The following is a 15,738-nucleotide window of genomic DNA, read 5'->3' as shown; positions in this document are numbered from 1 at the left end:
AAATAATAAATATTGAGCTGCATTGTAATATTCCAAAGGGACCCTTAAAGTGACAGGACTATCATGGTCATTTACGTTCCTTAATTCGGCCAATATATTGCCATCACAATTTGTTCACCTGCTTTGAAACCCTTTCAGTATGTGGTCCTGATTCTGTGACATACTGGTAACTCCAGCTGACTGAATGTTGACGTGAGAACATTTTCACTATAAAAGGGTAGCTTGGTTGCCGTCTATCCGTGGCTGTTAATTTTCCTCTCTCGCTGCTTTGGCATGACTTCTGTAAGTGTGTGTGTTGCTTCCCCCAGTAATATGATTACAGGGGCTTGGGGATCAAGTCATGAATGTGATGATTTCATGATGCCAGAAGGAGGCCAGGAAGCATTGGCTTTACTCTGAATTGGCCTTGCAACATTGTCACATTGCCAAATAGCCACTCAGCTTAGGCTAGGTCATAAAGCAAGTTCAGAGCACAGAAAGTCCTTCCAGTCCTTCATCTATTTCAACCAGTTTGGACTATCAAGCGATCGCTGTCCACTTCTGTAACAGAAGAGACACCAAAACAGTGGAGGCCGGTCCGTTAAGGCAAACGGGGCAGTAGCCTGTTGTCAGGTTTCTCTCTCTCTGCTAAAAACCTTGTCTGTGAGTCTCACAGCCTGCGTCACTGACCAACATAGCCCACCACCTTCAGTGTGCTCACCTGCCTGCCAGTGTTCCAACCAGTCAGGGGAGGTCTCTGCCTGTCATTGGCTCTGGCTCCACCTATTGCCAATCTCTCTGCCTTCTGCCCTACCAGTGCCAATGGGCACCACACCAGCCGCCAATGCATGGAAGGATGAGAGAAACCCACAAATATTTCAATTATTTCATTTAAACAGATCAGGGGTGGGCCACATTCCTTTCTGGGCAACCAGTGTGCCAGAGACAAAGTGGTGGAGCAATGAATATTGATTTTCTCTTTGTACAATAGGCTTGTTTCTTCACACACACCTCTCCATCCTCTATCCAGACAAGCAAGATGCACTATCAGAATTCAAGGACACATTCCACTCAGGGGTGTGCAAAGGTGGCCAGTGAGGGATGTGGCTGGGAAGAGGGAGTGACATGGGAGAGTCCCAAGGGCCCCGGGCCTGAGGTTCCCTACCCCCTGATATGGACTTTAAACAAAATATTTGAATCCTGATTATATTTCTGTAGTGTTTTTAGCAGAAGTAAATCTCTCTCTTCTGACTGATGATAATACTTCATTCATCTGACGAAGTGGCCTCTAGTCCACAAAGGTTTGTGCCACAATAAGTCTATAAAGCTGCACCCACTTACCTGAGAGTAAGCTTCACTGGACTTACTTCTGAATAGACGTGTATAGGGTAATGATGTTAGCCTTCAAGGTACTCCAAGACTCCTTGTTGTTTTTGCAAGATATGTAGTTGGGGTTGAGCCTATAATTCATTATAATTTTAAATACTATAAATTCAGGTAGTAAAACAAAAATTGAGAGGCATCACTTTTAGGCAAATTAAAATGATGAGCCATCTGCAGGATTTATGTAGCAATTAATTATGCTTTGACTGAAGCATAAATCAAAGCTCCCTTTTTAAGGGCTCAAAGTACTATGAAAGAAAAAACTCCCCAAATTGCAGAGAATTCAGTTTATTAAGTCCAAATTTACAACAGAAGTTTTACAACTTTTCCCCAAAACAAAAGCTACTTTTGAATTTAGGAAGAATAAATGTCCTTTTTCAATAATGTACAGTCTATATAGTTTTTTTAAATAATTTAATATCTTTGAAAAAAGAGCAATATGTTCCTTTTATAATGTTGCAGTGCAACTTACAACTTACACGTCTGTGCAATGTACCATGAGGTATATGCCCAGGGAGCAACACACAGTGAAATTTTTTCCATTCATAAATTCTCATTGTAGACACGCAAAAAGTTAACAAGTTAATCTGTGGTAGAAAAAAAATGCAGCCAAGTACATTAATTCAAAGAAAGAAAGAAAGAAAGGGAAAGAAAGAAAGAACCAAAGTAACATTCATAGCCTATATAAACCAAGTGGATCACTTTCCAATGCAGGATAAGCATAAAATTAAAAAGAGTTTGGTGAAACTGAAAAACACACATACAGACACACAAAGAAACCTGTATTATCCAGGGGTTGAAATTTAGTTTTACCTGTCTGAGGCAGCTGCAATCCTCTACCCACTTACCTGGGAATAAGCCCCACTGAAATCAGTGGGACTTACTTTTGAGTAGAAATGTATAGAATTGCGCTGTAAGTCCATTTTCTATGTGTATCCGTGAAAATAAAGGTGGTTGTCTGTTAAGGGATGAAAGTTGAGCCAGCCCGTGAAATGAGACCGTCTCCTATCACAAGTAAAGATGAAAGATATGTTCTGAAGTTTTCAAACAACAAGGCAAAATGTAAGATTTTGGTCCTCCCTCGTTAATAAGTTAACATCACATTTTGGTTTTCTTTCATGGCTACACCAGGAACAATGCAGAACAGGGTGGAGTTAAAAATAACAGCTACAGTACAGGTGCACAGTTGCTTAAAGCTTCCAGTCTTCAAACTCCTAGGTAAGGAGGGTTTCCACGATAGACCATTTTTCCTCTATTACAGAAAATATTTTAGATGACAGAAAACTCTTAGATATAATCAAGCACAACATAAAGTATGATAAATAACAGTTCTGCCTCTAATATATATATATACTTATATATACATATTATTGTGTAAACAAAAATGCTCAGAAGACATAGGTTCTCCATTTTTTTTAAAGAATACAAGGCGCTAGAGATTTGTTGTTGTTGTTGTTTGAAAACAGTCCAAGTAAAAGTTTGGTATATAACCTCCTATTGCTACAGAAATTGTAAGAATGTTCATATTTACAAAAGAAAGACCATGGAGACCCCTAGGAAAGTCAGCTATAGATGCTGACTTTAACTTAGCAGATTTTTCAAAATACCTTTTTCTGGCAGGAGACTGACGATAGTTTCTGCAAAGAGTTGAAGGTGGTATGATAAAGCCATGGTTGCTCTTGGTGTTCATAGTAAATGGCATCATTCTGAAGACCCTGCAAACCACGGTTTGGAGGACTGTGAGTAAGTGCAATAAGTGTGCACCCCCTCCTGCTCATTTTCTCTTCCTTTCTCTCATAGGCTATGATTTCTTACTTCCTATTTGAGCCAAACCACGGTTTCCAGTGACATTTGAACCAGTGAAGTGAGGTTTGAACAATCCAATCTCTCTAAACCAGAATGTAACTTTCATTTGCAACCCTATACAGTAGGGATGAGGAACCTGTGGCCTTCACGACTACAGCCACCATCATCCCTGATCACTAGCTATGCTGGCTGGGGCTGATGAGAGTTGGGAGTACAACATCATATAAAAGACCACAAGTTCCCCACTCCTGTACAGGAATCAATCAAACCACCATTTGCCAGTTTGAATGTTACAGCAGCACACTGTGGCTTGATTCGTAGAGGAAGCAAGGAATTAGTCCCACATCAAAAACCAAAAAACACAATTTAGAGCACAGGTAGCCAATATGGTACCCTCCAGAGATCCTTGGATTACAACTTCCATCATCCCCAGCCAGCATCACCAATGATCAGGGGTGGTGAGAGTTGTCGCCCAACAGGATCTAGGGAACACATGCTGGCTGCCCCCATTCAGAGGATTGTTGGAATCTTGGTATTGATTGTGTGGTCTTGATTACTGAATTCAGATGCCACATTGGTGTTTGTAACTACCTAAGTGGCTTATTAATTTAGTTCTATATAGCAACCTGGCAAGAGTAATCAACACAGCCCTGGACTCAGGGCTTTTTTAGCTGAGGTAAGAGAGGGACCTATTGAACCCAAGATGATGCTGGGAAAAGGAAATGCAAAATTTCATGGTCGGAGGCTGTATGCTTCTGAATACCAGTTAATGGGGGAAACTGCAGGAGAGGAGAGAGAGTATTGTGCTCAAGCCCTGCCTGTAGACTTATCATAGGCATTGGGTTGGCCACTGTGAGAACAGGATGCTGAACTAGATCGGCCACTGGCCTGATCCAGCAGGCTTTTCTTATGTTCTTAGGAGAATGTCACCTGGAAGTAATGCCTGTCTCTTACCACCTTCAGCTCTCTTCAAAACTCTCGTCTGTCTCCTCCAGTCTGAGACTTCTTTAACAGTACAAGCTGAAAACCAGCCGTATAATACTAGTGCTTTGCCATTCAACCCCTGAATATACAAAATAATCATCATAATAAATGACTACAGCCTACTTCACAGTTTATATGCAAGTAAAGTGCAAGCCATAGTACAAGGGTGTCATACATTTTCATACATTTAAGCATTTTTTTAAAGGCTCTCTATTTGTACACGTCTTATTATCTACTTAGTAAATTAGACAAGAGTCACCTATGGCCCAGCAAAATTAATGGTGTGTTGACAAAGATTTTTTCTTTGTAATACAGCTTCAGTGTCACACGTTAAAAAGATTCTTTATACTAGTGCAGATAGGCTTCCCCCTTCCCTCTTCCCAGCTTCTTTTGAGTCACATCCGCAGTATAAACTGAAACCAGTTTCAAACCTGTTCAAGTGGCAGGGCTCCCTCCCAAAGAACACTAAACAGCATTATAGTTCCATGGAAGGGTTTGAAATGGCTGAGAAAAGATGCTCTTCGCAAAAAGTGCAATTCACAAGGATCTTTGGAGGAAATCAGGAGGACAGTTAACTAGGTTTCAAATCAGTTGCAGAGTAGTTTATATTTGAGCATTAATGCACCCTAACTGAAATGCTTCAGGTTTCTTTGCCTGAGAGTATAATCCACTAATTTGAAGGCAGTTTCTTGGTTGCTTCCGGCAAAACGACAAAGCACTTACCATCTTTTTTAACCACGGACCTCTCTACCACCTACCGGTACTCCATGTACTATATATGTAGTGGCGTTATTGCACACAGCACAAGTGCTTCAGTTACTGAACTTCATGCAAAGTGAATGCATTTTTCAACTAGAAGAAAATTACATTTGTTTTCATGTTTGTCCGAATGTCTAAAGTGACAATGGGCACAGTCTTATCAGGAAGTCCTCCAGTGCAAAACCCATTGACATAAACAGGAGCTATACAGAAAAGCACAGGAAGGTCTAGTGGTCGGTGTCCCATGGGTATTAAATAACATGCTGTTGAATCCAGACTAAGGTTGCAATCTAACATCTACCCCATCAGCAGAGCTGTATGGAGTGGCAGTCGCACCATCGTATTTGCAGTCCTTCCATGCATGGCAGGTGGATCCAATAGATCCAGAGCTAGCTTAGCCCTCCTTTGCCCTTGGAATGCTCCATTTAGGGGCTTTCTGGTGGTTGCTGCCGGAGGGGTGTTCTCCCAGTGGCTTCCCCTCCTGCCTGCATGTTTGACAGCTGGTGGGAGGCCAACTTAGCTAGGAGAGCTGGTGAAGACACCTTGGCTCACTCCAGTCGTCCTCCCAGTGCAGTGTAATGGGAAGGGAGTTGGATTGTCCTGCCCATTAGTTGCACTTAACTCCTATCCAAATCAATGGGGCATAAACCATGACCAGAGGTGTAGTCGTCCAGGGTCTCAGGGGGTCTTAGACCCCTTACATTTCTGGGAGCAGGGTCCCAGCAGGGTCCCTATGTCTCCAGCATCCTATAAGCCAATCAGTATGAAAGGGGCGTGTGTTAATCGGTAAGAAGAGTCTTCTAACATGCTTCTTTGTCCTTTCTTGCTGTTTGAAGCCAATCAGAGTGAAAAGGAGGTGAGTCAGCCACTGAGAAGACTCTTCTCAGTCACGAACACTCTTCCATTTGATGCTGATTGGCAGCTAGGGATGCCTGTTGTTGTGGGAGAAGGCATTAACAAGGATCTCATTCTCAACCCAGCAGCAAAACAAGGGGTAGTGATGGCTGTGATGATCATGAAGGGATCCTGCAGTTCTGGATTTGCCACTACACTATTGATCATGACTAACATGCCCCTTTCCATGGGAACAGAGTGCAGCAAGTTTAAATAAGGCTGCAATCCTATAGACAATTACCTAGGAGTAAGCCCCATTGAACTCAGTGGGGGTGTACTTCTCAGTAAATATACATGAGATTGTATTGTTAGTGCACTAAATTAAATAGGATCCAACTCCTTTTAAAAAATTAAACATTGGATCTTTTATATCCTTTCAAAAGTGTAATCAACTCATTTCTAGATATGAACACATGGCAAACATTTTTTTTTTAAATGTATGTTTTCTTTTTTAAATGCCATTCATTTGTTTTATGTTAGGGAAATTAAATTTAGACTTAAGTACATATTCAATGCACCCTGTGGAAATGAAAAATCCCATTTTAAAACTAAAGTATTTTATTTTCGTATTTGTTCAATGCAGGCTGTTAAAATGAAGATGAAATACCACATTAGGCAGGTTGTCTATAAATAGAGTAAATCAAAGAAATCAGACACCTCTGCCTCTGGCAATGAGAATGATTATATATAAAAGAGAGACCTGCATAGATTTAATGACCATGATTTGTTGGAGGATTGACAAAATAATAAAAATAAAACAGTTCTTGCAGAGTATTGAAATGTTTGGAACAATGTTTTGGAAGACCTACTGTACTGGGGTGAAGCCTTGCCAGCTTCATCCTTGAAAGTGCCAAAAATAGACCACTTTCTGTTTAGCAAATTGTTTATCTCCACAGTTTTAAGCTTCTATCTGTAGTTCTAAAAGCTGGGCATTTCCTTTTTCTTAGAACAAAAGCCAATATACTCAGGAAGTCAATACCTTTGGAAAGTCATATGTTAGAGTAACTGGATTCTAAAGTCTGGTTCATAAGAACAATAAACCATGGTTTATTACTGAGATTTCCAAACTGTGGTCCATGGACCACCAGCAGTCTGCAAGCTTCATTCAGGTGGTCCACAGCATGTCTGCATTAAATAATGTTATTGATTTTTAATTGTATTTTTCTTTTATTTCTTATGTTGTACTTTACTGTATTTCAGTTTGACTTCTATGGAATGCAAATTGTAATACAATATAAGAAATAAAAGAAGCAATTAAAAATCATACAGCATCTAGCACAGCACATTACAATTGCTACAAAAGGCAGAAAAATCATTACGTGACCAACCAAAACCATCAGCAGTTTTCAAGTGGTTTGTAGGGGAAAAGGTTTGGGAACCACTGGTTTATTAGACTGAGTAAAAGTGTTGTTTCCATCCCCCCACACTTTCCTCTCGTCTCCCTTTCCTCTGTTGCATGGTGCTTCTATTGTGGTTTAATAAACCACAGTTTCCTGTTATATTTGAACTGGAAAGCTATGATTTAACCCTGGCCTTCAAATTAGGAGGAGTTGGAAAACTTGTACTTCTATTTTAAATTAACCACAGTTTAGAGTTACATTCAAACTAGGCTTTATGGAAACAAACCAGCTTCATAAGCCGCAGTCTGAAATTGGTTTGTTTCAGTAAATAATAGTTAAGGCTGGCCACTGTTTATCTGGGTAGAGACATAACAGTAAACCGCAATCAGACAAAAAAGAGGAACCAAAGCTTCTGTTCTCCTGCTTGCAGCCATGTTGGAGAAGGAGTGGGGAAGGAGAAAGCACACAAGCCCATAGCTTGCCTAGTCTTGTCCCCATAGTTTATTGTTACATCAGAACACAGACACTGAAATGTAGGTGTGGCGTGGGGTCAATGTGTGTTGCTGATAACTTGCCGCCAGCAAGCAGAGATAAGGCTGCTTTCTATTAGCGTGCTTCTGGTGCCCAACATTGATACACGTGGGTGTGCATGTCAATATGCAGTGTGGGATAATATGCATAGAAGAAAAGGTGTGGCAGCTGGATGCTTAGATTCACCATAATTTAGGTTTATTAGAGTCACAGGGCCATCTTCATTAATTGTACTAATTTGTTCAACAAACCTAAATTGGAATGGCCCCAGTTAAAGGAAAATGGAAGATACTTTACTGCAGGTCATCAGAGCTGCCAGCTCCACCATTGCCAAGCTTGCAACTAGAATATTCTATATTGCTTTGGGCAGATAGGCAAGCAGGGTTAAGCTATATGTATTGCGTTAGTGTTTCCCACCATGTGAAGTCAAGATAAAATGCCGCTTCATTTGGGTCCTAGCTTTCCTCTGCCATTCTAGCGCTAACGCAGATTACTCTGGCTCTCTCAGTCAGGAAGGCGGTTGCTGGATATCTCATAAAATTAAGCACGTGGGAAGCCCAAGTGAGATTTTTAGGTGTGTTGAAATGTAATATATCTAAGCAATGTGCTCGATCATCTGGGAAAGAGATTCCAGTAGCGTGCTGGGCTGACATTATAGTTGGGGTAAGAAGGTGTATCCATGCATGGTATACAGGATTGGTCCCAGTTTGAGTGGGCTAAAACCCAAAAGGAAAGAAACCCAACCTAAACAAACCCGGAAGAATTCGATTGGGCTAGATGATCTATCTAGTCAAACATTACATATAATTTTATTCTGTTTGAAATGGCTATCAGTCATAAGACATAATTAAAAACTTCCATATGTATCAGTACAATTCCATGTGCTAGGCATTTCTAACAAATATAAATTTAATATACATAAAATGGCTAGTATTCATAGGACCATATGAAACAATCACATAAAACAATAAAATGTCCTACATCCTGTAAACAATAAGTGTGACCTACACCTTTTCTATACAGATGCATGTCTTGTGCAGTCAATTGAGACTGAAGAACAAATATTAAGGATCCATTAATGCAGGCCTCTCTAATTCAAATAAACTGCTTGTTATCTCAGCCAGTTTACAGGATCTACGAATGTTAAAGGAGCACAACAGCATTTAACTGATAAAAATTTACAGTTCCCACTGAAGAAGATCTGTATAGGTTGAAATGCGTTTGGGATAGGTTCAGCACAATGACATTTTATTGTTATATATGGTTGTTTTATAAATGGTTCTATGAATGCTAGCCATTGTATATATATTAAATTTATATTTGTTAGAACTACTGAGCACAAGGAATTGTATCGATACATATGGAAGTTTTTAATTATGTTTTATGACTGATAGCCATTTCAAAGAGAATAAACTTATATGTAATGTTTGAATAGACAGATCATCTAGCCCAATTGAATTCTTCCAGTTTGAGGGGGACCAGAACAATGTGCCCGCAGGTGCACCCACTCCTCTGTCAATGACCCCTGGCAGGTCAAGCTGGTGGTAGCGGTAGGAGCAGCAATGTGAGAGGCACTGAATGTCTGCCATTTCAATTTCCCACAATGGCCAGGAGTGACGCTAAATTAGGGCATTGCAGGGAAATTAAAATGGTGCCAGGCTGGGAAACAATGGCTTAAAGTTGGCTTCTGGACAGGCATCAATGGTGGGTCCTGCTGGGATACTGGACCCCTGGCAGCTGCCTGAGGATTCTGGGTGCTGATGGCAGCCCTGAAGATATGTGTACAACTAGTGATGTAGGTGAAACAGGAAGAGAAAAGATTTAAAGGCAAAGGTATGATATTTATCAGTGCAATTACTAGCTCCGGAATCTCCTTAGTTTGAAACTTAAGCTTGGTGAAAACAACTATCTCTGTGATCTTTGAAAAGCCCAAGACATTTAAAGGGGGCAGGGCTGTAGGTCAATGGCACAGCATCTGCTTTGCATGTAGGGATGGGGGAGAAATTTGATTCAGTTCAGATTTAAAGGCAAACTTACCAAGTGGGCACTTCCCAAAACAATACACGAACCAAAGCACAACCATCTTTCGAAAGTCACAGTTCTTCAAATTTTGCAAAGCAGTTGTCCAGCTAAGTAATTATGCAAAATGCATATACTACTGTAAAAATGTACATAACATAGATATATTAGTAAAAAGAACACCCAAAATTGAACAATATTAAGGAAAGCTTCTTTGAAAAAAATGTGTATATTAGACAAAATGACATATGTGCACATTTGGAGAAATTCATACTAAACTGATAAATTTTCAGGAGAACTGATGCAGATGTATGGAGCACTGAGCTTAAAAATGAGAAAATCAAAATGGACGTATTTGCCTATTTACAGGGAGAAGGTCCAGGTTCAATTTTTGGCATCTCCAGGTCAGACTGGGAGAGATCCCTGACTAAGACCCGGGAGAGCCACTGCCAGTCAACGTGGGCGGTACTGAGCTAGATGGGCCAATGGCAGTACTGAGCTGGATGGACCAATGGCAGTACTGAGCTAGATGGACCAATGGCAATACTGAGCTAGATGGACCAATGGCGTGACTCAATACAAGCCAACTTCCTATGTTCCTACTCTGGCTCACATATATCTGTGGATTGCACAGTTCCCAGTCTTACAGCTATATGCGTGCAGATACTTGCAACACAAAGAGGAAAATACAGATATTGGCAGTAAAGCAATAAAGCTAGTTCTCTAACTTTGAGATCACTGAGCTCAGACCCCCCTGGGGGGGAGGAGAGAGAGAGAAAGAGAGAGATGGCGGCCTTTGCAATGTCACGCTGTCTTGATAAAATTGTGTTTGAAAGGTCACAGAATCCTCCAAATGCTCTAGAGATATCTGCTCTGGGTGATCAAAGAAAGGAAGTCAGAGGGAAGTGAAGGATGATGTTTTTATAAAGTTGGCTTGCAAGCAACAGGAAACATACAAATGACATGAGCAGTGACCTACAAAAAACCTTGTTTGTGGAGCCCCAGGATAGTTAGTGAGGTATATTCTTTGGTTAAAAATAGCACCGGCAGCAAGCCTGAATTAAGACTTAACTTGGGATGGATTCAGACAACCCATTTGTGCGTTGTCAAGTTCATTTGGGGTGGCACTTCTTCTTTTCCCACTAAGGAGGGGGAAAATCACCATTGGGGCATGCCAAAAGTATCCCCAAGAGAGCCAGTTTTTGATGGATGTTTCATACAATCTATCTTTTATTTCTATAAGGGTTTTTGTTTATGGAAAGAGGATGCTGAAACTAGGGATGGGGGAGAATATCCATTAAATTGGACTTCGTGCCGGATTTTGACCAAATTCGACAGTCCACTATCTTTTCGAATTGGCAGTGATTTCTTATGGCAGGCCGCAGCTGTAATCAGCATGGATTTTTTGCAGTTACAGCTGCAATCGGCAAGGATTTCCCCACCCCCAAATTTCCCCCTCTATTTTATGTAATTATCTTCGTAATTTCCTCTATTTTTTTTTTATTAAGAAAGCTTAAAATTTAGCAGGAGAAAAGATAGCACTGCAAACAAAACAAGAATAGCAAGAGGGAGGGGAATCATTAAGCAGTACATCAGTTAGCCCAAGGCAAGAAATAGACTCAAAAGTGATTATCTGCCTCACTGATGTGTAAATAGGAAAAAAAAGGGACACTGTGATCATTTACCTAAGTATTTATGTTAAAAATTATGCAATTTTTTTCACCACAAAAAACCCGCAGCTTGAATCACCCCCCAAAACTCAACAGCGCATCGAATCGGCAAGTGCCAAAGCAAGCAGAAACAAAAAAAAGGGTGGATTGGGATCAAATGACGGACTACCGGAGCACAAGCGGATCGGAACTAGGCAGTGAACCCCATCCATAGCTGAAACCCTAGAGCAGCCTTTCCCAACCTTTGGGTCCCCAGATGTTGCTGGACTACAACTCCCATCAGCCCCAGCCAGCATGGCCAATGGTCAGGAATGATGGGAATTGTAGTCCAGCATTATCTGGGGATCCAAAGGTTGGGAAAGGCTGCTCTAGAGCCTCAGGGGTGGGAAATCTCAGGCCCAGGGGCCCTTTGAGGGCCTCCATGCCTCTCTATATGGGCCTTGGAACTCTTCCCAGGCTACACCCTCGCTGGCTCTACTTCATATTCTGAGTGTTTTGGCCTAGTTGGAAAATGAATAATAATGAAGAGTATGAGAAGGAAAGGGGAATTTGTTGAGGAGAGGTGTCCTTGGCCTGGAGCTGCAAAGTGAGGCCACCTGAGGTTCACACACGCTCATTTAAAATGACCAACCAAATCTTTGGCTTCCGATCTCTAGTCATGCTATTATGAATTACAACTGGCATTTAAAAATGATGGTTGGGTGACTCCATGCTGTGTGCTTGAATTGGATAAAGATGGAAATGCATGAATACATGAAAGAGATCAATACGTTATCAGTATTGAAAATCAGCAAGGACACCTTAAGCTACCTTACAGGGTTGTTGTGAGGATAAAATGGAGAGGGAGGAGAGCCATGTATGCCACCTTGAGCTCCTTGGAGGAAAGGTGGGATGTAAATGTAATAATAAAAAAATAAAAATAAAATGTACTATTTTTGTTGTCACTAAAACCTGCCCCGACAGTTACCCCCCTTCTCTAACTCAAGTGAAGAGCTCTCAATGTTTTTTACATTTGGGCAATTTAGTCAAGGTTTTAACTGTATGGAGGCCACATGTTCTCAGGACAGTAACAGTGGCCAAGCTGCCTTTCAAGGAAGGTTGTCCTCTGCAATTGATCTTCTCATTGACAAACTCCCGACAAGCTTCCTAAAAACCCAAGGTGCAAAACAACAGTGTATAGCAGGCATGGGAAGACCTCTGACTTGTGGGATCTCCTTTCTCTACAGAAACCTTGTACAGAAGACAAGCACAGGCTGGTGCCAATTATCGGCTGCAGTCCATGCGTTGTATTCAGCTGAGGCCTACTTGGAGCAGACCCCATGAAATCAATGAACCGAATATAAATGCTTGCACATGAGCACTAAGACCTCATGCAGCGCACACAGCTTTTGAGTTCACAAACTGCATCTGGCAAAGTTTTGAACTTCAAAGTGTCAAATATATATATATATGGAATCTTTTTAACCCTCTTGGCTTTTATGTCAACAGATGCAGGCTACAGAGTAAATGGAGACAGAATATAGCAATAAAAGGAATGGAGCCCTCACCTATGTGTCACTGGCGAGGGCTGGTCCACACACAAGTGTAACAGAACAAGGTGGTGACACGCTAAAGCAGGGAAATGGACTGTACCATTTCAGACTACTGATGGAGGGCCACCCTTTTTAACTCCTCTCTGCCCAAACCGTTCCTGCAAATAGAAACTCTGCACTAGGGATGGAAGGATCTGTTAATTTTGGTTCTCCCCATTTCTCATTTTCCCAAGCTTAAGTTTGCTTCTCCGCATTTCTGTATTTTTTTTAAAAAAAATATCATGACATGTCTTCAGCATTTTAGTGCAAATTTCTCCTAACACATTTTTGTATGCAGGTTTAACTAATGTACACATTTCTGCAAGCAATTTCTCCTAACAGAATGCATTATATATGTTAATTTCACCTATATATCCATTTTATGCACACTTTCCCCTAATATATGCATTTTGTAAACATTGGTTGGAGAACTGCATCACAAAATTCAGATAAGTAAGAAGGATGGCTGTGTTTTGTTCTCATAAAAAGTGTAAATTTGATGGATTTGGCTTTAAATGGTAACTGAATCAAATTTCTCACCCATCCTTGCTCTGCACAGCAAGCAAAGGGATGCATTCGAATAATTTTCCTTGGTCTGCTAGTTTTCTGTTTGCAGGGAGAGTTTGTTTATTTATTTATAACAAACTTTATTTACTGCTTGATTGTAAAGATGACCTCTAACCATTTTACAAAAAATAACACAAATATTAAAAATGTCAATAAGAGACAAAATAAAAAAGTTGTCTTTTAAAAAAAATCAAAATATATTTAAAGCCAACTGTTAGGCTAAAACAGATTAAAAACATATCAGTTTCTACATGCCTGGATAGGGTTGCCTGAACAAAAACTTTTTAAGCAGGCACCGAAACTATACAGTGAAGGTGCCTATCTGATGTCTATAGGCAGGGAGTTCCAAAGTGCAGGTACTGTCATGCTAAAAGATTGATTTATTACCAGTGCGAAATGAATATTATGCGGCAGCATACATGCCACACATTGCAACTGTTGGGAGTAAAGCACCAATGCATGTTACAAGTGACCTGAACCGGTTGGGGGAGATAGACAGAAAAACAAACTATTCTTCCCTCTGTTGATTTGTCCTCTACAGTGTTTGTTGTTCCTGCAGGCTTTGCTCCTCCCCTTCTTCCCTTCTCTTACTGTCTTTGTCCTCAGTTTGTTGTAATGGCTCCCTGAATGGAAGCTGTATGGCTGCTTTCACATGTATGGCTTTACTTCTCTTTAGTAATACACCTTAACGCTTCTTTATTCTTTCAATGATCAGTCTTAACAGACCAATTATTTCTGCACTCCACTGCCATCTCCAGGCCCTGGTGAATTGCATCCTGGCTAAAGGAACTGGCTAAAGAACTCTCAGAACCACTGTCTATTATCTTTGCAAATCGTGGAGAATGGGTGAAGTACTGGATGACTGGAAGAGGGCTAATATTGTCCCACTCTTCAAAAAGAGCAAAAAGGAGGAACTTAGGAACTACAGATCAATCAGTCTAACATCAATCCCTGGGAAAATTCTGGAGCAGATTCTAAAGCAGTCAGTCTGTAAGCACCTTGAGAATAATGCAGTGATTACTAAAAGCCAACATGGATTTGTCAAGAACAAACCCTGCCACACTAATCTTATCTCATTTTTTGACTGGGTAACCTCCCTGGTAGATTGTGGGAATGCTGTGGACATAATATAACTTGACTTCAGCAACGCTTTTGACAAAGTGCCCCATGATATTCTGATTAGCAAGCTAGCTAAATGTGGGCTGGATGGAATCAGGTGGATCCACAGTTGGCTACAGAATCGTACTCAAAGAGTGCTTATCAAGGGTTCCTTCTCAAACTGGGAACAGCTGACAAGCGGGGTACTGCAAAGCTCATTCTGGGCCCAGTGCTCTTCAACATTTTTATTAATGACTTGGATGAGGTGCAGGGAATGCTTATCAAATTTGCAGATGATATAAAATTGGGCGGGGTAGCTAATACCCTGAGTGACAGAAACAAAATTAAAAGTCACCTTGATGGGCTGGAGCACTGGGCTGAAAAGAACAGAATGAAATTTAACAGGGATAAGAGCAAAGTTCTACACCTAAGAAAATGAAACCAAATGCACAGTTATAAGATGGGAGATACTTGGAGCAGCAATACTATGCATGAGAAGGATCTTGGAATTGTTGTGGATCACAAGCTGGATATGAAACAACAGGGCGATATGGCTGTAAAAAAGGCGAATGCTATGTTAGGCTGCATTAACAGAAGTAGTTTCCAAATAATGTGAAGTACTAGTTCCCCTCTATTCAGCACTGGTTAGGCCTCATGTTAAGTACTGCATCCAGTTCTGGACACTACACTTCAAGAAGGATGCAGACAAACTGGAATGGATTCAGAGGAGGGCAACGAGCATGATCAGGGGACTGGAAACAAAGCCTTATGAGGAGAGACTGAAGGAACTGGGCATGTTTAGCCTTGAGAAGAGAAGACTGAGGGGAGATATAATAGCACTCTTCAAGTACATGAAAGGTTGTCACAAAGAGGAGGGCCAGGATCTCAATCATTTCAGAGTACAGGACACGGAATAATGGGCTCAAGTTACAGGAAGCCAGATTTTGGCTGAATATCAGGAAAAACTTCCTAGCAGTTAAGGCAGTACGATAATGGAACCAATTACCTAGAGAGGTGGTGGGTTCTCCAACACTGAGGCAGCTGGACAACCACCTGTTGGGTATGCTTTAAGTTGGATTCCTGCAGTGAATGGGGTTAAACTCAGTGGCCTTATAGACCCCTTCCAATTCTACTATT

The sequence above is a fragment of the Rhineura floridana genome, chromosome 16 (genome assembly GCF_030035675.1).
Source record: "Rhineura floridana isolate rRhiFlo1 chromosome 16, rRhiFlo1.hap2, whole genome shotgun sequence".
Taxonomy (NCBI): domain Eukaryota; kingdom Metazoa; phylum Chordata; class Lepidosauria; order Squamata; family Rhineuridae; genus Rhineura; species Rhineura floridana.
The sequence above is the reverse complement of the archived record's forward strand: the minus strand, read 5'-3'. Positions refer to the sequence as shown.